Raw genomic sequence first — 25,610 nt, 5'->3', positions numbered from 1 at the left:
ACGCATAGTAATTTAATGGACTATAATAGTCCTCAGCCTACCCTGGGATCAAAGTTGTGTCCTTTTTCTTCCCCTGTGTTTATTGGCAGCTTTTGATTCCATCAATCACACCGAGGCAATGTCAACTTTGAAGAGGCACTGTGGGTTACCATGAGTATTATTTTGGCATGTTTGGAGTAGTCTCAGACAGAGTTCTCTGAGAATTATTCTGGTCGATCTTTTTTTCTTCTCGTAGCTCTTCATGGTTCCATCTTCAGCCCTTATTAGTCTTTTGTTGTTTTTTAAATGCTGGTATCTAGGTTACAGTAGCCTTTTAAAATATTAGATGTACCATGCAGATGACAAGACTTCCTTTCTGAGCTGTCCCTTCCAAATTTGATTTGGTTCCTGCAGTTTCTGAGCTGCCCTGAAGACTTGTTTCTGAATGTGGGCCAAAAACTGCACAATATTTTGCTTTAGTGAGTTTTTTGACAAAACATAAGCTTTATGTGTGGAACCCTCTATCATGCCGGACTAGCTTTTTCTTTGCAGTCCCTTTGAGGATAATTTTTCCATTTCCTGTCACTACAGATTGCACTCTTGGAGGCAGTTTTAAATCAGTAATGCCTTTGATGTTTTTCTTTTACCATGCCAGGAACATTCCCAGAGTGACACTGATGCTCTCCCAGGCTGTCCAAATGTGTATTCATGGCAGGCTTCCGCTAAGCTGCTGTAACACCCTCCTGCTCTGTTTGCTAGCTTGCCAGATGTGAATAAGCTCCAGTTAATTGAAAATACCAGATTTTGAATAGGTTGCAGTTAATTCAAAATGCTATGGCCAGATTGTATGTGTGTCTAAACATGATGTTGCTAAATTTTAACCATTGCATGACTCTTCTGTGAAAACCAAATGACACAAACTTTTCTCAGATGCTTTGAACTTTTTCTTCTCCGGCTTCCAGTGCCCTTAAAGGAAAATGTTCAGTGAATCTTTCCAAAGCAAGCTGAATGCATCTGACATAGCTGGAGGTCAGGTAGAGTAAATGGACTAGTTGTTTATAAATGACAGCTGAAAATGAGGTGCTAACATCCTGAATTGTGCTCTGTCACTGCTGTGGAGTTGCATACCTATGGATGGGAGGAATTAATTTTCTGTCTGTCATTGTAAGAGCTTCTTTTCTTTTGCTTGTGCCCTCCAGCATGTTAAGCTGGAATTTAGACTTTTTGCTCAATGGAACTTTTGTGGTTTGGGCAAAAACAAACTAGAAAAAAGATTTAGTTTTGTTGTCATTGCTTGTACATCATATACTTCGCGGTATTTCTGTTCCATCCATTTTGAATTTGAGTGAGGCTGCTTGTGAAAACCAGGTATGAATACTGGTTGCGCGTTCTCCCGCGTGTTCTAGTCCCCCGACTAACCCCATTATTCAGGGTTGTTGTTGTCAGAACAACTGGTTATAGAAAGAGAGAAAACTTCAGGTCAGCACTGAGGAGCAAAAAAAAGAATTTCTCATTCAGCTTAAGCTGTAGCTTCTGGATGCAGCAACTCTGTAATTCAGATGTGGCATTTTCCCCCCAAAATACCAGGAAACATAGTATTTTTGTTATGAAAATTGATCTTTTTCTGCATCTAGGTATTAATTATGGATCTTTTCCCATGCCCATCTCCTTGGGACGTGTCTGCACTGTTTCTTTCCTCTCCTGAAAGAGATTTGATGGGCTGGCAGTACTGGCTTTGTGATCTGTTGTAGGGAACTGGGCAGTAGGGATGTCTTCACTGTTTATGTTTCATTCTATTTCTTCATAACAGTTCCTTTGTCTCGGGACATTCGTACTAGCAGTATGCATTCATACTAGCTAGCCAGTGTTTAAAAGGGAGAGACAGAGTTTATAACAAGAAAGCAATAAGACATTTTGGGGTAAGAAACCTGAAGAGCATTCAAACAAGAGCTCACAGGTTTACAAAATCAGAAGTCTCGCATGTCAGTGCTGATGTGGTAGAAGGAGAATTATCCAAACACTATGCCTTACAAAACTGCAAATACTGGGCTCTTCTGGCTCTTCAGTAAAAGCTTTCCGTGTCTAGGATTATGAATAGTCACGCTACATTGGGATCTCTGCATGTGCTAAAGTTATACCATTTTCTGCCTTCCTTGATGCTACTTGAATTACTGACACAGCTATAAATATTCGGAAAGGATGTTGTGAAGAATTTGGAAAAGCCTGTGCTTTTCAGTATAACTGGATGAATCTATTAATATCATATGGTTCAGGCAGAAAACCTGAGTTACCTTGCTGACAGCAAGGAGGCTCCAGGCAGGAGGGTGCGTGCTAAGGCCATACGAGTAGCTGGAAAAGGCAGGTGGAATGACTAAAGCTATTAGACCAACCAGGCTGACATCAGACCTAGACAGAAGGGTGAAAATCAGAATGCTGATGGGGGTTTAATTATTTCAAATTTAAAAGATGGAAATGAGTCAACCAGCTTTTATGGCGTGTTGGTCTGGTTTCATTCCTCTGATGAGATAAGTTTGGTTCATTAAAGCAATTGTTTACATACCACAGAAACTACCTTTCCTAAAGCACTGAACTGCATGTTATTGTGATTAGAAGTCAACACTATCTGATACTGATTAAGTGCAAATTAAATGGATTTAGGCACTTGGTAGCTGGTATATGTCAAAGTGGTGTCATGCAAGATTTATCATTGAATAGCAGTATTTCAAACGGGATTTTGCAGAGATCAGTTCCAGGTCAGCGCTAATAAATACCGTTTTATAAATTACTGGAAAAGTAAATATAAAAGCAGTGCGAATAAAATTTATGGATGACATAAAGTGTGTCAAAATATTGAGAATAGAGCAGCCAAGCTAAGCAATCCGGATTTCTCGAACTGGCAGGATGCAAGCAAAAGCTGACTTCAGATGTCAGGGTTCCTGCCTGTAGGTCTTGCATGAGAAACTGCATAGGCTGGAGTTGCAGCACTGCTCCTGGGCCACACGGTCCTCTTCCTTGGCAGGCTGAATTGGCTGAGCAGAGTGACGTGCTGACACTGCTTCTGGGACCTGAGTCAGTATCCCTTCCCCGGCTGATGCTACATGCTGTGTTGGGTCTCTCTAGCTACACAGTTCTCCTACGAGTGTGGTTAGAGACCAGGAGAAGTGGTGCCACAAGCAAGGTGGAAGTTAGCTGTCAGTTCCAGAACCCTTTCTATCAGCAGAGTATGAAATTTATATTTCAAGGTCTTAAATTAGGTCTTCACTGTTAGTTGTCATTTATCTACCAGCGCTAACCCTCAAGAAAAGCAAGAGAACACAACGGTTCATGTCACGTAAAATTCATTATGGGAAGCTAAGTCTGCAGAGATTACACTAGTTGCACAAACAGAGCGAGAGAAAAAGGAACTTTGGGCTGAAAGTTGATACTCTATTTTCCAGGAGCAGCATGAGCTAAGGATGTAGTATTATAAAATTAAAATGTTTGGGATTGCCAGGGTCTCTAACAACTTTAATATAATTCTGTACATGTATATACATAATTATATGTGTATGTCTATCTGCCTGTTCTCTCTCTATCACACAACTGATATCAAATTTTACAAAGAACAGAAGGAATTTCAGAGACTTCAGGCCAATTACTGGCTTGTGCAGTCCTTTACTTCAGGGTAGGTCCACACAGCCACTGGAAGGAGAGGCCACAGTTCTCGTTCCCACTACACCTTTTGTGTTGGCACCATTGTATATACTGAGGGCAGGGCAAGGAATAGTTATTTCTAAAGCAAATCCAACTAGAAAAGGTATCTTTCAGCTCGATTGCTTCCCTGACTCGTCTCGTTGCAAGGCCATTTGGGCTCTGGTTCTGGTTCCAGGTAAGCACAAGGGAGGCACTGCTTCTTCACGGCAGTGCTGCAGACTCGTGTTGGATCGGGGCCTTGAATAATCTCACTACATACTCAAATTCAGTTTTGCAATTCTGCTTGTCATTGTCGCCATTCGCTGCTGCTCTCCTTCCTTACCTGTGGGGTTTCCAAACCTGTGGGTTACTTATCCAATCCTTTTTTGCACTCCTGTACCTCTTGAGGTTGATAGTTTTATTTCCCCAGTGGAAGGTGGCTTCCAAGGGACCAAAGCTGTCCTAGACATTGTTAAGGAGGCATAAAAGCTTCACAGATAGAACGGAGTGGTTTCTTCATCTGTTTTGTGCCATGGTTGAAATATTCTAGCATAACAGAGAGATTAAACCAGAAATGGATCATCTATTTTTATTTCAGGCTAGTTATACACTTTTGAGTTCTCCTTCTCACACCTGGCAAACCACTCAGTCAAAAAGAGTGAAAAATGGATGGTTTGACTCCCCAAAGCAAATGTAGTCCAAGTGAGTTACTGTACGATACACAGCATGAAGGTATCGCATGAAAACTCCCCAAACCACGTGAAACAAATACCAACTTACTTTAAATATACATTTTAAGAGATGGCCATGAGGAAAGCCTGACTAGCACTACAGCTGATTTCTACTTATGTACAGGAAGGTTTACAATTCACATTTGCCGAAAGATTTAATCCAGCATTACTAACACCTATTCGTGGTGCTGTGTATCAGAGGGACAACTTGCAATAATGCCTTGCACAAGTAACAAAATATTGAGACAGGCAAAACCAGAGTGATGGTTATAGGCCCAAAAGCTGGCAGCGGTGACACCTGAAAATGCCAGTGAGAGCCACGTACTCCAAGTGAAGAGAAGCACTTGGTCTGCTGAGAGATGGTTGTTGTTGCAAAGCCAGGGACATTCCTATTAGCATCTCTAAGATTCATTAGAAGTACATAAAGAGAGTGACCTCTCTTGGAAAATGAAGCAAAGCATTTAATAGCAATATAGGCATTTTGCTTGCCAAACTGTTGCCTTTTCCTTTTGGGAATAAAATATTGATCCACCTGAAACATTTCAGAAAACCTTGAATAATTACCCTGCAGAGACCGGAGGGAGGCAGATGTCGGGCGCAGAGCTTGTTTTTAATGCGTGGGGGCAGCGCAGAGGACCTGGCTCCCTGCACTGTGAGAACTGATAAGGGAAAGAGCAGCAACTGTGGAAGAGGAGCTGATTTCATATCATCCCATCCCTCGCTGAGCTGCTACCTGGGGACTCACCTGCAGTTTTTGGTGGCTTGGTTATCTTCTGCTGCCCCACCACCTGTAACCGCGCTGATGTCCTCCCAAAAACGCCGAGCATCATCACCATGACTGACAGGGGCACAGCTTTCCAGGGCAGCCGGGGGGTGGGAAAAATACAAATCCGAGGGACATCATTGCTGCTGCTGTAGGTGGTGGAAAATAAACAGCTGAGCCCCAGGGAAAGGTCTTTTCTTCAGCTGCTTGCAACGTTGAATGAGGTGGGGCAAATTTAAATCTAATAATCTGGTTGTAGCCTTTCTCCTTCCTGGTATAAATAGGTGAGTTAAGCAGAAAGTGAAGCTAGGAAAAGAGGAGAAGGCTGAGAAAAAATGAGGAAAGAGCAGGTTGATTGCAGTGGGAAGCAAGTGTAAATACATGGCTTCTGGCCTCCCCAGGCGTGCTTTCCACCAAGGTGTAAATTCCAGTAGCAGGCGTGTAGTCTGTGAAGTAAATCTGGGGAGAAATTAAAGTACTCATAACTGGCCAGTTAGGAAGTACTACTATTAACAGGTTTAAAGACCTCTAACTAGCTCTACCTGATGGGCAACTGGGGGAGCAGACTGGGGCGCTGGCTGAGCCGGTGGCAGGATTTTAGTTTTTGGCATGCTGGGGAGTGGCAGGGCAGTGGGCAAGGACCGGCACTCTGATGATGGAAACAACTTCTTTTGGTGGCATCTAAATTATAGTGGCCTATTACTGTGCTACCTAATGCAGTGTACTGAAGTGACTCTTGTGTTTCATGATAAAATGCAGCGTTTCTCCTCCTCTGTCTTGAGGTAGGTAGCTTTTTTCATTGCTTGTATATGACTTCCATGCCCCTCTTGTCACTCTACAGGCATTAGTGGTGCTCTTGTTTATGCAAAGAGGTTTTTTCCAACATTTAGTCTATAGCGAACTGCTCAGGAATTGCATTTTATTTTTTTATCATCTAGTCCTGCAGCCTTCCCATAAAATCCAACCACAGCACAGAGATATGTATAGTACATTTTAAACTCTATAAAGTTTTCCATATGTAAAACAAATTAAGCTCTAATATTCTGTCCCAGGCTATTGTACTGGTGGGAGACCAGGATTCTGCAGTTGCACTCTATGGGAACGTTGCTGCCTTTTGGAGGGGACACATTGGTTGATGCATTATATACCTGATGTATGTTTGAAGCTGTGATCTGTGAAGTACTAGGGCAATAAAAAAGGTGATATTTCAAAGCATAGGCTGGCAACAGTAAGTATTGAAGTCAAAATGATGACAGCTCATCACTTTGAGCAGTCCCAGCAAGAATAACTAGCTAGCCTGGGTGCAGATACAAGGCATTATGACATTATCAAGCTCAAGGTGAATTGCAGAACCCGACAAAAAAGCTTGATAACTGGGCAGCCCAGTTTGCTGTTGCTTGATCACACCATGCACACCCAAGCTGGCTTGGTTAAAGGTAGACATCCCCAAGACAGCACATCTGCTTCTCGTGTACCTAATGCGTGATCCCGCAGGACTAAAACTGGACTACCTCAAACACCAACCATCGGAACCAAATCCTAGTCCTCAGATTGCAGTAGCTGGTGCCAAGGACTAGTTCAGCTCTCGGCCCGCTCTAACGAGATCTGGGACTATTGGTCTGTAATTCTAAAATAGAGATTACGCTTCTGCACTTGCACGTTACTCAGAACACTCGGTCTTGTTTCTGCTGTGGACAGGTTTCACTTGCATGTTAGTGACTGAGTGATTCCTCCAGATTGTTTCCTGGCGGAATGTGTCCTGTCAGGAAATGGCTTCATAAGTGTTCACACACTTTCTGAGAGCAAAAGGGTTTTTTTAGAAAGAGAGCAAAAGGATTTTTTTAGAAAGAGATGATGCTTCCCTTCTCTTCTTCCACCACCTGATAAGTTGCTTCATTACTGTCATATAACTGCTCCAACTATTTTCTTATTTTTGGAAGAAAGTGGAAAGAAAATTTACCCCTCTTTTCCCCCTTCTATTTTATGCAAAAAATATTTTGGAATAGATTTTCAAGGATACAAATAACACGCAGGCCTGTCCGTGTCTCTTACTTCTTATGTTATGTTTTCAATTTTGCACTTAGTGCATTACCCACTCACATCCTTACACATTAGGCTATGCATTTAATAGCACAATTTATGCTAAAAACATACATTTAGGAAATGCAAGTCATATATTTGTAATCAAAATGCAGTAGATGTTTTTTCACTTCTCTGAGGTTGTTAAATTGTGAAATCTTTTCTTTCCATCTTGCTCTTCCAGTCAATTAGCCTTTTTAAACAGAAGCCAAAAAGATACACATGGACCCAGTGTTTAGTCTGAGACTGTGAAAGCTATATCACTTCTCTTCCTAGTTCATCATAGAGTGCAATCTTTATTGCTGTAAAAAAATTCCAAGTAATTTCACAATGTTCTTTTTCCTTGTTTTTCTTTTATGCAAATTTCTGTATGATAAACTTAAAAGAGACATTACAAAATCTTGAGCCTCTTTGCAAAGAATTCAATGCAGCTTAAAGAATTGAGTAATGATGCTTTATTTGTGCGTGCATATTTGAATATAACTCTAGCATAAGAGAGAAATAATTTGATGCTCAGCTGACCTTTCCTTTTCAATATGAAAGTGGGAAACAGCACTTCAGTGCACTTTTACCATCATGTAAAAATAGGGTGAATTTTAACTGCTGTAATCTTTGGGAAATCTTACCTGTAGTTAGGATAGCCTCGTTGTGAATTTGGTAGAGAACTGAAATCTAGAATTTCCATAATTTACACCTTATCCAGCACAGTACTGGTTATTCTGTAGGCTTCCTACGTCTGACAAAACCCAAGGCTGGGTCTGAGGTTCCCACATCAAACCCTTAGAGAAGTGGAGGTGTCCGATCACGTAAGACATGCATATTCACACGCAAGGCCATGCCGTGGAAGCTTCTTGCTGAGCTTGGCCGTGTAATGCCAGCTCCTGCAGAGTCCCATGGCCTGTCCAGCACGGCTCCGCTGCTCCGGCTGCCCTGCTCCGTGCTTGGCATCCCAAGGGGCAGCAAATTTGTGCTTGCCAACAGATTCCTCTTCAGAGGAGTGTGAGATGGGCATAACGTGGATACAAACTTGACAGGTCTGTCTTCCCTACCCAGCGGCTGGCTTTTTCAGTCGATAGAAGAATCTGGCTGGAGTCTGGTAAACACTTTCCAATAAAATTTTTATTTCAGTGGAAATTTGTTGTTTCGGAGAAATAGACACGTTTCCATCTCCAACGAAGGACAAAAATTCCCCAGCTAGCTCTAGTTGCTACCAGCACCGAGCCTGAGCATCCCTTACACTCCCATCATGTCAGACAAAAAATCCGTTATACCGTAGAACCATATCAGATTTCCGTAGCTGCCAGGTCTCACAGATGGGCTTTGCATTATGTCCACCTGGTCCACGGGGGAAGGTTTATTGCAGATACACCAGGAAATGAACGTCCCACCATAAAGGGACTAAGCAGAGAAGACCCCATTTTCTCAGCGAAGCAGCTGGGAAGCCAGTCGATCCCCGCAGTGGGGATATCCAGCTCGTCCTGGGCAGGCGTTCCTGGCACAAACCAACCCGCTGCTACAACTGGCAGGCGGCTGTAATGACTCTCGGCAGAAAAACCAGGTGGTGAACGGCCGCGGGGTCTGCGGTCCCCCCTTTGCCCCTCAGCAGCCGGCCTGGCGCGCTGTGTTGTAGACTGATGGGTTTGGCGTTTTCACTGGCAACGGGGAAAAAAAAAAAAGTTTCTGCTCCCGGCTGTTTTTCCAGTATCTCTTGCTACTTGCCTTTTAGGACCTGTAGTCTGGTCCAGGGAATTGTTGATTATGTTAAAAGTAGGGAGGGAATAACACGGCAAACTCAGCGAAGTGCTCTTTCGCTTTTTCAGTGTCCTCTGCGCTTTGCTGGATCTGTCAGTCTCTCCAGCAGGAAATATAACTGTAACTCAGGAAGGGTTTCAATTATCTTCTTGTTTGCTGGAAATAAAAAGAAACCTCAAGCTGACATGTTTCTGAAGAGGAATCCCAAGGGATACATACTTCATACCACAGAAACCAGAAAGAAGAAGAAAAACCGAGAAGAATGCCTAACCAGCTCCAAAGCCTTCACTGGCCAAACCAAAGGGGAACAGAACATGAGTAGCTGTGTTATCTATTTACTAGCATCTTACTGTCACCCGTGTCTCAAAACTTTAGTATCATACATGCTGGGACACCTTACTGTCATGCTAATGAGTTGGCCTGTCATATCTTCAGGGGCCGGAGAAGGAAAAAAAATCAGAAACAGAGTTTGTAAATGTATGTGCAACCTACTGCAGGAACACATGGACTTTGGGGAATTGTGTGCTGTGGATGATTATAGAGAGGTCACAGTTTACCACCTTTAACAGTCTCCCCTGGGTTTTAAGAGGGGAAGTACGTCTCACTAGCTGTCATCATTACATGAGTAACTACAGAACAATATATAACACTCTTCTTTTTCCTGCACGTTAGCACCACCGTTCTCTGAAAGCCAAGGAAGTTCTGCCTTCTCCCAGCCTTCCTGAAGGCATTGGCCGGGGATAAACCTTGAGCCTAAACACTCCTTGAGCTTAACAGTCTGTTACTCCCATACTTTGGGTGCAAATATGACAAGATGGATTGAGCCAAGCGACCGTTTAACATGTACATAACCCTTTGTAAATACGACGAGTATTGGAAAGAGTCTTCAGGTTGTTCCAAATAACTTTGGAAAGAAGCCATTGTACAGTCTCTTGCTCTCATGCAGAGTTTCCCCATTGCTGCTGTTATTCATATGCTGTAGACAGCAAAAAAGCGCTCCCCCATCCAATTTTTTCAATCATAGAGGTGGTTTTTTTCAGGCTGTACAGAAAGCCGTAACGTATGGTGTATGCGCTACCTGAACCTCACAGAGGTGAAGCAAATGTCAGCAGTATCACCTTTTTTCCAAACAGTTCAGTAACCCGTCAACAAACAAACAGCTGGGGTCACCCCAGCTACCAGCACTCCAGCCTGGAGTTAATGGGGGATTGATTGTTCCTGTTGCTGGTAAAACAGAAATATGTTGCAGATATCTAAAAAGATAAGGGTAAGGAGCTGCCTTTTGATCTCGTATCAGTAAGCAGCTTAAGCCTATACACGTATCCCCACCCACCTAGGCAAATGAACAGCAGCTCCAGATGATGGTGTAGGACAAGATCACTTAGTTTCAGAAACGATTTAGGCTGTTGTACTGAGGTTGCTTAGGAAAAAGCGGTGAATTGGGTCAGCTGGATACTTCACGTCTCGGTCAGAGACGGTAACTGTGGGGTATACCAGGAAAAGAACTGAAGGAGGAGGACATTGGGAATTCCTTCTTAGAAATGTGGGAGATGTTACAGACCTGGGGGCACGGTGTGGTCTGGTGCAAAATTTTCTTGTGGTCTGGATGCGGACCGAAGTATTCTTTTTTTAATAGTCCTGATACAAGATCACATTTTCAAATGTTGCTGAGCGACTCTCCCGCTGATTTTTACTGTTGAGAAATCTGCTGTGAGTTTTGTTGGACATAGCCATTACATGTAGTTGCTCAAGTAAAGAAGTGGAAGGCGGTTTGGATTATTGAAGATGTAAGAAAAATGTCATGCACAGAGCGGATTTATCTGAACTGGAACTTCTCTTGAGATAACTGTTAATATTGCAAACCTTATGAAATAATTATAAGTACTAGTGCTCAATAAATGTAAACAGCTAAAGCTTTGCCTCCCTGTCTGCTCTAAAATACCATGTTTCCAATACCACAGTGTCATGAGACATTGCACTTGGGCTTTTGATTCACTAGCAAAACACATAATTTCTTCATTATTGAATGACCTCAAATGGTAGTGTTTCATATATAAATCTACCATTATAGGTACTGATCTAACATGCTTCTGCTAAGCCTGTGACAGATGATGAGGTCACAGCGTCCTCTATTGCTGTCCTTATTTCAGGCTTTCAGTGCAGTATAATGAAGAATGAAGGCATCTTTTTTCCTTTTTTAAAGTGCAAGTCACCTTCAAGCACCTGCCTTCTGAATGGGAGGAGACAGGCCTTTGAAACATGGCTTCTTTTATTTCTGTGTTTCTTAGTATTAAAGAAGGGCAAGTTTTACTCATTTTCATTTTGTGGTGTGTTAACTGAAGTATATTTAACTACTTCAACAGCAGAATTAATTATTTTATGCAAAATGAAATCAATATTTAATAGTTTCTATGTAAATTCTGATGCTTCATTTTGGAGTACATGTTTCAAGTAATAAAATTTCCTGTTAGCTTTTTTTAATCAATTTTAGTGCCAAAGCATGCAGAAAGCTTATATTCTGCCATACAAAGCTGAAAGAAATAGTGCTTTTTTCAGGGAATGCAAGTTCCTTCCACTTCTTGGCCCTGCCTACACAGATTTCTAAACATTTTAAGTTATTCTGGCACCTTCAGGCTATAAAAAACACATACTCCTTTAAAACTCTCCTGTTTTCCCCGGCCTATGAGCTCCCAAAGTAAGCAAAATTGTTTTCTTCTTCTGTAAGTGCTGTCATTCTAACACTGTTTTAAACTCAAAACTCCCCTGTTGAAAAGAAAATGGCATTACCTTCAGTTTTTAGAGACAGCTGGTAGTATTTCCAAATTCATATAAATATGTGCTGCAGCATTTTCCATAAGGGGTTGAACAACTTCGTCCACTTCTTCCTTCAATTACACCCTCAGTATTACTCTGAGAGAGAGTAATGAGAGGTGTTTAAGCAATAGAGGAAAAAGAGAAAAAATAAAAGTAGATGTTGTTGCCAGAATAATGGAACCCCAAGGACAGTGACTACATTTTCCTACCTATAGATCGGCTTACAGGCTGAGAGTTTTCTTAATGGTTAGAGCTAATTAAATTTCTTTTTCTGTGTCTGCCACTAATTGAGCATTTATTTCTGCCTCTGTGATTAACGTGGATTATGCCAACATGTTTGTGTAATATTCTGTAGACTTTTTAACTGAGAACTTATTTTTTAATCATTCGAGCAGTTCTAATTCCTTTTAGAAGTTGTCAAAGTGTGGAGCTCAATTACAATCACAGACCTGTTGGTTTTCCACTTCTTAGAGAAGAGTGCAGCGTGATTCAGGAGGGACAAGAGAAAAAGAAAAAGAAATGAAACAGAAAAGGAAAAGAAAACGAAAAAGGAAAAGAAAAAGGAAAAGAAAAAGGAGAAGAAATTTTCTAGATTTTTGCTGTTTTCTGCTCAAATGAGTTAGAGGGGTCATAGCACTCCTATAAAGTTAAAAAAGAAATAGAAAAAAGCTAAAAAGATAACCAGGCAGCCTCTATCCAGCAAACATTTACAAATATGAATGTACTTAGCCAAAATAACCAAATAGCCAAACTTCCTTCATTGCCCATAATGGCATCTCCTGCTGTCTCCAGGGATCCTGGCGGTGGACATCACTCGTTACAGATTATTTGATTATTTGGTTCTATTTCTCCAGTGGCAGATGTACTACTTTCCTACTGTCTGACTACTTGCAGTAGTTGCTAAGACGATGCCAAATTTTACAGAAAGATAAATATCTGAAGGTGGAAATCAGCTGGCAAAGTGTCTGAGCCAGCGATCAATATTCACTTTACAGTCCCTGGAGAAAAATAGGCACTTACAGGGCATAATTCCTAAAGCAGCTGCCTAAAATAGCTCAGCTAAACTGAGCCCTGGAAGTGCTGCTTTCTCTCCGTCGAATACAGCAGCCGCCTACAGTGCTTAGCTCAGAAGCGGAGGCAGCCGTGCCGGGGATGCCTAGGATCTGGCAAGATGTTGCCTGTCTCTCTCGGGTGTCTAATTTATAGAAGATGCTATAGGGTAAGGTGCCCTCCATGTATACAGGGCTGCTGATTCTTCTGCTGCTTGCAACACGAGTATGGGAGAGCTGACTTGACAACTGAGTTTAAGCTTAATTCCTCCGTACCCCAGCGTATTATACTGGGTGTTGAGAGAGCAAGAAGCTTGGTAGGGCAATGGTTTTCCTTTGCCTTGGGTTTGTGACTGGCCGTGCAGATCCCATATAGGAGGGCCACAAGAGCAGAAGTTGGAGCAAGGGAGAGCAGAATAATGGTGCAGCGACCTGGCATGGTAAACTCTCCCTTCTTTCTTTCCTGTGGATCTCCTGAAGCTGCCATTTAATGATATTGAAAAGCTACGCCAGGAGAGCGTTTGTGGGTAAATGTAACAGAATCCTTGGGAAGAAGGCTCCAGTTTCAGGAGGTTCAAATGCCACTCAGCAGCAAGCCTTGGGTCACGGGGAACAGTGAAAGAATGGGGGAGACGTATCTCCTTTACAGTAGATGAAAATGTGCCTGTTTTATCTTCCGCCTGCTGGTCTTCAGCTAGAATCCTTCAGATACCGTTAACATAATTTTCAGATGGTTAGGGAGGGGAACCATTTGAATATTTCTGGTCCTTCTGTATGATATGAAGTAAGTTAAAATAAACTGAGTTCAGAGAGGCTGTTTGCATAGTTAGGGAATCTTAAAATGACTAAGACTTTGCAGGACCACGTCCTTCCTACTATCACAAGCCAAATACTGTAAGGGAATGGATTTTTATATGTAAAGTCCTAAACAAAGACTCAGAGGTATAGGCTGAAGGAAGTTAACCACTCCAGCCTCTTACATATTTTACAGGTTTATCTGCTGCACTATTTTGAGTATATTATCTAATCTCCCTTGAAGTATTTCCTCTTCTGATATCTCAGGGGTTTCTCTTGGCAGACTGCTCCATTGATGAATAACTCGTATTTGGAGGTTTGTCCTCACATCAAATCTAAATTTGTTATGTTTTAGGTGAACATTCTCCCTGGTCAGCCATGATCAAGTCTCTCTCTTTCATCTTGTTTCTCTCAAAAACTCCTTACAAGTTCCATATTTTGTTTAAACTAGATGTCCTTTCCATCTTGTTCCTTATATCTTGCAGCTTTCTTAATGTTCTTCGTCTTCGCTGCTTTCTCATCTTCACAGTGTGAAGGTCAAAGGATATCCTAAGTGAGGCCTCAGCTGTCATATGAATACATGATTTATTACCTCCCTACTCTTTAAGTACAGTTCTTTGGATATGTGTTCTTTGTATACCAGAAGTATTTCTGATTTTCATTTGTACAGACACAAAGTCTAAAAATGCATTTTAACTAGTTATTTTCCATAAGTTTTGGAACAAAAATAATTCACTGTGTACTGTAAGTAGTGACTGGGAGAGATTGCTTTTTATTAAAAACATTCGGTTTTGCAATATATACACATTCCTCCTTATGTGCTGTAGAATAATTTCCTTCCCCTCCCTGATCTGGGAACCCCATGACAAAAGTTGCTGTTGACCAGTCCTTCAGCTTTTCTACATAATAAGGACCTGTAAAGAAAAACTCCCACATTTTCTTTCAAATACTCAGAACTCCCAGAATGTAAAATTTTGTCTGGCCTTTACTGTCTTTCCCTAAATTTTTATGTCTTTATGCATAGTTAGGCTCAAGGAGTTTTTTTGCCTGAATATGGACTATGTAAATCCAAGGATCAAACTAGTCCATATGTTCCACTGAAGAGCTTACTGTGACTGGGCTCCAATTTTCAGTACTTCACCGCCTCTCTAGTCAGGTAATGTGAATTCATTGGGAAGAAATGCAGTTTTCAAGCTGTGAGTCCTCCAGAAGTCCCAGGGAAATTGTGTCAACAAGCCAGGAGTTTTACGTTGCCCTCATGGCAAACAAGGGGACGTGCAGTCCTGCACTGCCTTTCCTACCCACGCCTGCTCTGGACCACCTCTCTGGCCTCATTTAGGATTCTCCAGTTCAAACACTTTCTTCCATCTTCTGCACTATTACATGGGATGCAATACAGAAATTCAACTAACAATAACTGCTTCAATTACAGCATCGTCCTTCTCCACCACGTAGCTCAAGATCCTGTTACCGATTTAACTGATCTGATAGTCGTGCCAGTTCAAATACTAATGAACATTTCTAATAGCCCTGTCATTAGCATAGAATGCTTAATATGGAAGGTGCTGCAGTTAAAGACATCTTGAAAGGACTTTGAAACACAGCTTCAAGCACAGCTGGTCAGCATTAAGCATCACAGTGCTTACAATCCCCACTGTTGATGTTGACATGAAGACAGTTTCTGCTGTCTGGAGTCCTGTGGCATTAAGAACTAAGTGTTTTCTAAATGTCCTTCTTAGTATAGGTATTCTGAGTGTTTTTCCCCTGGACCCTAAGGAGTTTCCACAGTTCTGAAAACCTATTTAATTGCCTGGTTTATTTTCTGAATGCCATTTTAATCCCTCTCTAATCTTCATTAAAAACAACATTATAATTACTTCATTAACTTTTCCAGATAAAGCATTTAAACTTCAGGAGCAAATAGCTTTTTGCTGGATCTTCTACTAATTGCTTCATCTAATACCACAACCTTGAGTTTTAAATGTATTTAATGAAAACATAAAGCTCTTGTTTAGTGTAAGCATGTTACTGAAACCTGAAGAACACGCGGTGCAAGGGTAAAGATAGTAACTTGTTGTATTACATAGCTTTTAATGATGCAGTTTGAAACGCTGATGAGGAAGAAAGCTCAATTCATCTCCCAAGGGTAAAAATAATACCCTTAGACATTAGCCTTTAACTTGTTTTGACATCTTTGTTCCTGTGTAAAGGTTAAGTAATATGGTCAAATTTTATAAGTAATGCTTTATTAACGAAGTAACTTGCATTAAGGTTGTAAAATTGAACACCAGATCCGGAAATAATAAAAAGTAAAGGTTGTATCATAAAGTTAACTGATCCGTACAGCTAGTGTTCCCCAGATAAGGTACGTGCTCAGCCGCCTACAGGATGTGCAATTGTGAGTTACTGCTTCTGAATACCTTAACCTTTTAGTTTCTTCTTTCTTGAATATTTTCATTTACGGCCTGAATGTTGAATGAATGTAGGTTCTTACATTAATTTTTACTTTGCATTTGTTGGAAGAACAGAATGGCACATCAAACCCCTGTGTCTTCTTTTAGCTGAGCGTATAAACTACATTCTGAGTCTACACAGCTCTTGGTCCCCAGTTTGTTGCTTGTATACCCGCTAACATGGAGATCTGGTGGGTTTGCCTGAAGTGCCTGTGTATGTGTAGTTATAGCCAGGGAATGGGCGGCTGAGAGACAACAACTTCAGCTGCTTCTCAGATGTGTAATTGCCATTTAGGAACTTCCAGGGCATTTCGAGGTGAAGTCAAATGACTTCAGTGGGCCGCTGCAGAAGGTGATGTAGCACGGCAGTTTTTGACTTTTCCGTGAAATGAGATAGAAGCATTTACACAGGCCACTCTGAAGTATCTTCTGGAAGGCAAAAGCTGATGAGTAGTAAAGAGCCATTTCCAAAACTACTTCTCTGCTGTGAGTCTCTGGACTGGACAGTTAAGTTGCTCAGCGTGTGCCTGTACGGCAGGAATGGCAGGATTACTCCCAGCATTTCAGACCTCCTGTATTTTCCTGTGGTAGGTTGACCCCAGCCAGCAGCTAAGTACCCACACAGCTCCTTACTCACTTTCTCACCCCCACTCCAGTGAGACAGGGGAAGAAAATAGGAAGAACAACAGTGAGAAAACTCACGGGTCAGGATAAAGACAGTTTAATAGGGGAGGGTGGGGGGAAGCACGGCAAAGTAACGCAGTCACCACCCTCCAAGTCAGACCGATGCCCAGCCAGCCTCTAAACAACGGTCACCTTGGAAGCTAACCCTCTTCTTCTTACTCTGTCTTGGTTTTTATTGCAGAGAATGACATTATGTGGTATGGAATAGCCCTTTGGCCAACTTGGGTCAGCTCTCCTGGCTGTGTCCCCTGCCATTTTCTTGCCCACTCCCAGTCTACTGACTGGAGTGGGGCAGAGGGGGCAAAAAAGGTAACCTTGCCCATTGAGGTGGTGCAAGCTCTGTTCAGTAAGAGCCAAACATTAGTCTGTTATCAGCACAGTTTTAGCCACAAAACCAAAACACAGCATCATACTGGCTGCTGTGAAGAACATTAACTCCATCCCAGCGAGACCCAGTCAGCCGGGTTTCTCCAGCAGTCAGCTCGCTCAGAGAAAGCCGTACTCTATACTGGGGTGTTTTCTTTGTAGTTTTTTCAGGTGTTAAACCAAAATTCTGAGTGTCAATGCGTATCTGTGCAGACCTCAACAATATCTTACAATGCAAAGTTAGCATTCTGTTTGTATAAGTGATTTTAATGGCAGTGCAGAAGTAACACTTGTGGACTTGGACATAGGGATGTATTCAGGATTTTAGTTTTTTAAGCTAACAGATCTTGTGACATGGAAAGAGAGATGCAATATGCCATTGCACATCTTTGTGGGGACCCGTATGTTAAACAAAGGCTGTTAGAACTGAATCTGCCTTATTTGTAAGGTACTCATTGCTGCCATTCTAGCCGAGCACGTTACTTGATTTGAGGACTGAGTAATGTAGCTGAGAACGAACAATGAACTATTGAATGAATGCACTTGTTGCACCCCACAAGAACAGAGCACGCATTGTGGGATGCTCGGTGATGCACATCTCTGAGGGAAACTGAAGATGTAAAGATGCAGATACCAAGATGAGGTATGAAATCTTGCCCATATCAAAGTGAAAGGAAGTGTTGCCATTGCATGGAAGGAATTAGGATTTCGAGAATGCATTAACAGCTTAATTCTGGAAACTGTGGGGCAACAGTGCTGTGCAATGAAACTTGAGAGGTCTTTGTTGCTTTAAACTTAGCCGGCTATATTCAGCCAATTTATTTAGTTGCTCAAGTGTGGACAATTTCAGCCTACAAAGAACTTCAGAAGCAAAACTTGTTATCAAGTAAGAATTCAATAAAGGGAGACTGAATCTGCTGTGTTCCACCTTGAGCTTGTAATTGGGAAAAAAATTTCGAGGCAGATATTTAGACACTCGTGGCAGGATTAGGGACTAGTGTTATTTGATGTATATTATGGAAATGTATGTATAGAAAACATATTTCTTGGTGTACTGCACTTATCTATTCCATTCAATCAAAATTCACCGTGGAAATTTACACTAGGTTTCCATTTCTGGTACAGCAACGTAAACAGCGACAGGACTGTGTATTTAAAAAATGGGCGGAAATGGGAGAAGGAAAACCCATCAGTCTTTTAATAAAAGAAAATATTTCTTGTAAGCCATCTTTTGAGATGAAAATATGGCTAGTAAGGCATACAAATGGAAATAAAGAGAAATGCAGTAGTACGCTGATCGATCATAGAATCTTTCTGCCTGGGACTGTGGTTCTCGGCTCTGCTGGACAAAGGTCATTGGGCTTACAAATAGTTACTATCTAAACAGCAGGAACTAAACTAACCTCCATAAACCGTTTGTATGAATTGTGCACAGGAAACAAGCTAATGACACACTGAATGAGAGCGTCTATTTAATGCTGAGCTTTTGCTGGAAACAACCTGGAGCACTGTAACAAAGAAAATAACACATTGCCGTAAATTGCGTTCATTTCTAAGGTATTATTTAATTCCTAACGTTAAAAATAACATATTTTAGAGGTCCACTCAGAGCTTTTCCTATATATCCTGACTCTGAATGCAGGCTCAAACCTGCTAGACCTCTTCCTGGAGAACAGGAGAGAATGGTTACAGGGTAATTAATGTTATCTTGGCATTACTTCCAGATAATGCACGTGTGACAGCAAGTTAAATGGAAGTATTAAGTCTGGGTTACTCTCAGCTTCAAGAATGAACTCCATTGCTTCACTGTTACATAGGGTTTCTCTGAAAAACAAGGAACTTCACAGAAATAAAAAAGATCTATGATGTCTATTACCATAATTAACTGCTGTTAACACTTTAGCAGAGGCACACAGGGAATTATAGATAAATTTCATTCCGATTCATGTTTGAGGAAAAAATGATTATTTTACTACAAGTGTTTTTAAGTAATGGGATTCTCTCTTACATAGGTAGCATATGTAGGACTTGGGGAAACTTTTCATGCTTGTGCCAGCAATCTAATGAAACCACAGTTTGGGGGTCAGCAACTAAAGCATGAGATTTCATGCCTGGCTATACGACCCTAAATCCCATGATTGATTCACAATATGATGTTTGGGTCAAGGGACAGAGGTAAAAGGAGTATGTCAGGTGCATAATATGACAGCTAGTTGAGTTTTCAGGAGGAAGCTAGGGGAAATAAAGCACATGTACAGGCATTGAAGAAGTGGTAGGAAAATCCTTAATTGGGGCAGTGGGTTTGGATAAATGGATGTGATGTTTATCGTGGGCTCTGGGCTGGCTAAGAGAAGAGGTGCTACCCTAAGGACAGAAAGTCAGCCATACCTGAAGTAACATCTATTTTAGCCTAATAGCCCTTTTAAACTTCCTTTCTTGTTGCAGTTTGGGGAATCTGATGGATTTTAATTGGCTTGCTTCATATGAAAAAAATGATATTTTTTACAAGGGCATGTAGTGCTAGGACAAGGGGTAATGGCTTTAAACTGAAACAGGGTAGATTTAGATTAGATATTAGGAATAAATTCTTCGCTCTGAGGGTGGTGAGGCACTGGAACAGGTTGCCCAGAGAGGCTGTGGCTGCCCCATCCCTGGCAGTGTTCAAGGCCAGGTTGGATGGGGCTTGGAGCAACCTGGTCTAGTGGAAGGTGTCCCTGCCCAAGGTAGGGGGGTGGAACTAAATGATCTTTAAGGTCCCTTCCAACCCAAACCATTCTATGAGTCTGTGATTCAGGAACTGGTCACAAGCTCACTGGCGGTGAGGGAATACATGGCTGTGTAGTCCAGTGCTAATGTTTTGTCACAGGAGCGTGGATTTGTAAGGCCAACGTATTCTCTTACGCAGTGAAGCCACAAGTGAGTGATGTGTCCTGAAAGAGTCCCATGAAGACCATTACGCCATGCCCCTGGCCACATATTCCTGATTCCCTATATATTGTGCAGAAAGACTATTTTAGATATATTTATTGAGTGTCTTACAACTTTTATTGGTATTGGTTTTCATTCTTCTCAACTTCTAAGCCAAGCTCCTATAGCATCATGAGGTTGAATGTTGATGCCTCACGGGAAGAGGAAAATTATAAATAAAGTATTGAAACCATTAGGAATGGTCATTAGGAATAGCTTTTCTGCACAATATATTATTTGATGATCTCTAAGTCATATATTAGATGGGGATAAGAAAAGCTGTAGTCCACTGAATAATGATAACTCCCAGCTTTTGGGTGGTACTCTGTTGTTTCTAACCCTCCACAGGTCACCAGGAAGCCAAATTTGTGTCTCTTGTCTGTTTTGAGTTGCAGGCAATACATCTGGGGGAAAGAATGAAAAAACCTGTATGTTTTAGTGTTCAGTGTACTTTTTGTTTTTAAAAAAAGTCAGTCTCTCATCATTTGATCAAATCTTTTAACTTTTCTCATTTTCACTCATTTTTAATTTTGTTTTCCTCCATAATTTGTTTTATTCCTTCTTTTTTTTTCCCCTTTCCTCATGCTTTTTGCTGTCTATACCCCCCTGCATATTGACAGTGTATTAGCTTGTAGAAGGGCCATAATTAACAGGTGAATCTTGTCTGAATGAAGGGAAACATATGACATGATTTTCCCTGTAATTAATTAATTGCCTGCTGAAGTTCTTCAAGACATGGAAGCTGTGTTTGCAGAGGGGGATTAGTGAGTAGCGAGCAGGCAAGAGGATTAAAAAAATATATGAAATACATGTGTCACTGCTCTGCAGAGCACAGTATATGCTTGTTGTAGGTACTCCCTCTACCTCTGTATTTCTGTTTAGATAGGGGTGTGTCTGTTAATCTATTGCAATCACACCTCTCTGACAAAGACAGATTTATCACCAGCAGCTTACCTGTTGCATTGTATAGAAAAGGAACTGGAAAAGAGTAAAACAAGCTTTTCTTACACTGCTTCTGTCCATTGATACCACTATTGCAACCGTTTTCTAATCTTTTCACGTAACTTTTGATACCTGGGAGCCTTTCGATGAAAAGTCTGATAGGGTTGCAATTATTTGAAACGCTGTCAGAATGCGCACGCACGCACCTCTGTCGCCTTGTGTACTTTTCTCGGGGTAAAAACGTAGGCTAAGGAGAGCGTTCTGTAAAAATGTCAAGTGTTTCTGCCACGCTAACACAGCGAGTGGGTGTTGTTAATAGCTTTAAGCCCTGGAATAGTTTCCTACCTCCTAAACTGCCCTAAGGAAAACGTGTGTGCCCCCCCCCCGCAGACCCTTCCCAGCGCTGCGCAAACCCCAGGGCTCAGCCCCATTTAACCAGCCGGGGAGTTCCCGAAGTGAAGCTTCCCACCAGTTAGGCTCTTGGGCCAGGAATGCGAGTCGTGTTTCCCTATATAAGGAAACCTGGGAGCCTGGAAAGAGCCTGGAAAGGAGCTCGGCGGGGGCTGCGGCCGGGAAAGGGGCGAGGGGGGAGCCCAACCCGGGCGGGGCTGGACCCAGAGCGCAGCCCCCGGCAGAGCCTGCCTCCACCTCCTCTTCCTCCTCCTCCTCCTCTTCTTCTTCAGCTGCAGAAAGGAGAAGAAAGACTGTCAGGGGGGAACCATGGAGCAGCAGGTACGGCAGGAGGGTCCCGGCGGTGGTAGAGGGTGGGGGGAGACTCGGTGCGTACGGCTCGTCTTCTCCTCCGGAATGGTTTGTGGGTTTTGGCTTTTTTTTTTTGCTTTTTTTTTTTCTAAGGGTTTCGCAGTCAAAGCGTGCTGCTCGTCTGCGGGAAAAGCCGCTCGAAGTTGCCTGACGTTCCGTGCGCTTCTAATTCGGATGCGCCTTCTTTTTACCGGAGAGATTCCCAAACTTTCTGCTCTCCCACGGAACGTAGGTGGGAGCCGAGGCTGGAAATAAGGCGGAGATGCTTTGGTTTGCTGGGTGAAGCTCTGCGAATGCACAATGTTATGATCCTAGCGTGCCTGGGAAAAAAAAGTCCTTGATTTGATTTTATATTTTACCTTAAAACGTGCATTTTGTCAAAGGTGCACTCCTTTAGCATTCCCAGGGGTTCAGCGTACTTTATTTTGACGTGTGTGAATATAGCTGGAATGTGTTTGCTGGAGTACAGGGAGCTCCTGCAGTAATAAAGATTTTATTTATTTATTTATTTTTTCAGCGAGTTAAAAAATAAGCTGCAGGTACTGTTCTAGGAAACATAAGCAAAACTTGTTCTTCTACAACAGGGACTGCCCCAGTTCAAAACAAGGATATGTGTTTCTTACACAGTGTTTGCACATTCCAATAACCTTTACAACAGGCTGCAGGTAAAATCCTCACAGAGATAAGGGAGAGATTCTTCCTTGAAGGTTCTGGTCAGGACATAATGAAGTTGAAAACTTATTTCAAACGGCTTTCTAGTTGGAAGAATACTGCTGTGCAGTCCTTCAGGGCTGTTAAGTATCAGCAAGTTAATTGTGGAAGTTCATTCAAGTTTTACGCAGTTATGGTATAAAAGATAGGAATGGAAAAATACTTTCAGCTGATTTCTCTGAGTACCTTCTAAGAAAAAAATGCAGTGCAGAGAACTAGTTGCAAACAGGTGGAGCTCATCTTCAGAATGATTTTGCTTTTCTGATCTTAGACACTGCACTGATAGATGTATGACTGCTTTTCACTCACTTTCATGGTTATTCATATTTATGTGAGCACATGCATGCAAATGCACTAGTTATGGGAGATGGAGCTACATCTTTCCTAGGAGTCAAAGTGGGAAGGTAAAATACATTCCTATGCCTAAGGGATTAGAAGCTTACAGTGAAGATGATTATTATTTAAAGACCCTCTTCCTCCTAAATACTTCTCATTTTTGTGAATGCGTGTCTACTTGAAATTAGTAATTTGGTATTACGTGCTTAAAATTCATTCAGAATAAGGAACTATCAGAACTAAAATTCACTGGTGTTAATACAGATTCTCATTCATTTATGTGTAAGACTTTTCTAAACTCCTGACTTTGAATGTTTAGCAACACATTAATGGGAATGACACAGAATAGCCATAGTAGTTGCAACAGAGAATTTTATAGGAGCATCAACGTTGCAAAGTAGATGGCACATTCCTAAATACTCCTTCAGTGCCGAAGCTAATGGGTTCATTGTCATGAAACATCTTTGGTCTTGGTGGAAGTCACCACAGCAATGAAAGCAGGGCTGGTGGATCCGAACCATAAATTTCACTTGTCTCACTTCTCAACCTGGTGGTTTTGCGGATAACCTTTATTATTGTGAATTGAGTGGGAGCACAAGGAAAGACTTTTAGCAGGGGTGTTAGTAATCAAGTGTGAATTGAAAGGGCGGGAGAAGACTCCAGGGAAACATGCTTTTAAATCGCTTTTTCTCAAGTGCCTCCAGTAAATTGCATTGCCCCCATCAGTCCAGCTATGCTGCAATCACTGACGGTCTCTTGATTTCCCAGCGCCAAGCAAGGCAGAGACCTGGTTCAAAGCTTGCACGGTATATTCTGGCTTGGCATGAGCCTACTCTCCCCCAGGACCCGAGCAGCCATCTGCGTGGCCGTGCTAGTACAGGGTTGATCCTGGCTGCAGCCCGTCCCCAGGCCAGATTTGTGGTTGCGACCCTGCCAGGGAGACAAGGGGCAGCGTGGGCTCTCCTCCCTTCCAGCCACAGCACGTGCCTCGCGTCCCCTCCACCTCAATGGGGTGGCTGCAGAGCCTGCACTGTCACAGCGGGACCTGCCGAAAACCGGTGTCTGCCCTGTTGTTTTTTTTTTTTACCTCTGCTTGGTGGCGTGTTTGTGGCGTTGCGTGGGTTTCCGTTGGCCCGGATGCCTAAAAATCAAATTCCTTTCGGACCAGGATATACGGCTGGAAGATAGATCCCAGGGAGGTTTTATCCTTGTTTACAGTGAGAAAAGAATTGCAAAGTAGACGAAGCAATTTAAAGTATGGGGTAGACCTTGTGTATTATCTCAAATCACAAGAAAATCCAGTAGCGATGGCTGGGTTATACAATGACCCTTCTCCTGCCTGAGCTCCTGCAAACCAGGCTCCTACCCCAGGCACTGGTCTCCAATCCGTGTTAATAGGTGACATGTTCCATTCACTGATTAAAGAAAAAAGAGCTAACATTCATTCTGACCCTGTTTAAAGATTAATTTTTCGTTCATTCAAGGATTCTTTTACATCAGTTTTAATGGCAGAGCTGTGTTCAGGGTGCAATAACGGTATGGCGTTGGATTGTGTAGTTTGGAAATGAATGTGCTGAACCCAGGCGAAGGCAGCAAGTCTGCGCGTACACCCATGGTACCAGCTTTAGTTGTGTAACTGAGACAAGGCTGAGGTGAAACAGGAATACTTGAATTTGACAGCCTGAAGTTTACTGCATGACTGATTTGGAGTTTTTCTTTGCATGCCAGATATGAGAAGTACCAAAGTATTTATAGGTATGACAAAAGCCTTGATTACTTAAACCAAAATTATCTTTTGTCTCCCTGTTGTATTACTGATGGGTTAATTTGTGAGAACTGTTGCTCATTTGTCACTTTTAAATCAGAGAGTTCTTGATGTATTTAGCATATAGTATCATAAAATTTTTGTTTAGAAGTGAAAGAACATACTAAATGTCTTCAATGTTTTTCACATTTAGTAACCTGCTCATCCTACAAACAAAGGTTATTTTGTATGCTCGCTTGACTTACAACCATTGCCTCGTACTCGCTTTCATTTCTGATTTGCATATAATTTGAAGCTGAGTGCTCTTACGTGTTGGCAAGAGGCAGTTGAGCACATCATGTTTTTTTCTGGTATCTTTTCACTTTATCCAATAAAAAAAAAAAGGAGACGACTAGGCTTTCAAAGGTGTAACTGGAGAGCTTGAAATAATAAAAGAACATGCTGTACTAGTTGCATGCTCCCTTTAGGGTTTTGTTAAAGGCTTTACCATTCCATTATGCTATCATTTTGTAGTGTAAGCATTTTATATGGCATGTGTGATTTCATTGCCCTTAAGTGACCTTGGTAAATTCCTTATTTCCCCCGAAGCACATGCCTAATTGAAAATTGCCATCTGCAGTTGCAGACCTCTAAGCGAGAACTCTAAGAACAACACAAGAGGGAGATGGGTGTCCAGAGAGTGGGGCAAGAGCGCTGCTGCTGTAGCATTCACTGTATTGCGAGAGGTTGAATCTTTGCTTTGAAGACAAATGATAAGGAATTATAGGAAGGGCGTCTTAATCTGTCTGCCCGGTTCATCTGCCTTATGCTGCTATCTGGAGAACATGTGATCCACAAAAAGTGTGTGTTGTTTGATTTATTTTTTTTACTTTTTTATTTTTAAATTTTTTTTTTTAACTTGTGTCTCCCTCTTGGTCCACCCTTGAGTAAATGTATCTGGGGTTTAAAGTTAAAAATACCATTGCAAATCTGAGCTATGCTTTCTAGTCC

At 41.9% G+C, this 25,610-nt stretch overlaps 1 protein-coding gene across 1 annotated transcript in view; it reads left to right on the top strand.

The window, feature by feature from the left end:
• The first annotated feature begins 21,703 nt into the window (after window positions 1–21,703).
• Window positions 21,704–25,610, top strand: part of MID1 (midline 1) — a 251,344-nt gene continuing 247,437 nt past the window's right edge. Inside the window, exon 1 of the mRNA XM_075057344.1 lies at window positions 21,704–21,778. The gene's annotated coding sequence lies outside the window, so the exon portion shown is untranslated. The remainder of the gene's footprint in view (window positions 21,779–25,610) is intronic.

Source organism: Buteo buteo, chromosome 25 (assembly GCF_964188355.1).
Source record: "Buteo buteo chromosome 25, bButBut1.hap1.1, whole genome shotgun sequence".
NCBI lineage: Eukaryota > Metazoa > Chordata > Aves > Accipitriformes > Accipitridae > Buteo > Buteo buteo.
This window is presented reverse-complemented; position numbering and strand designations above follow the sequence as displayed.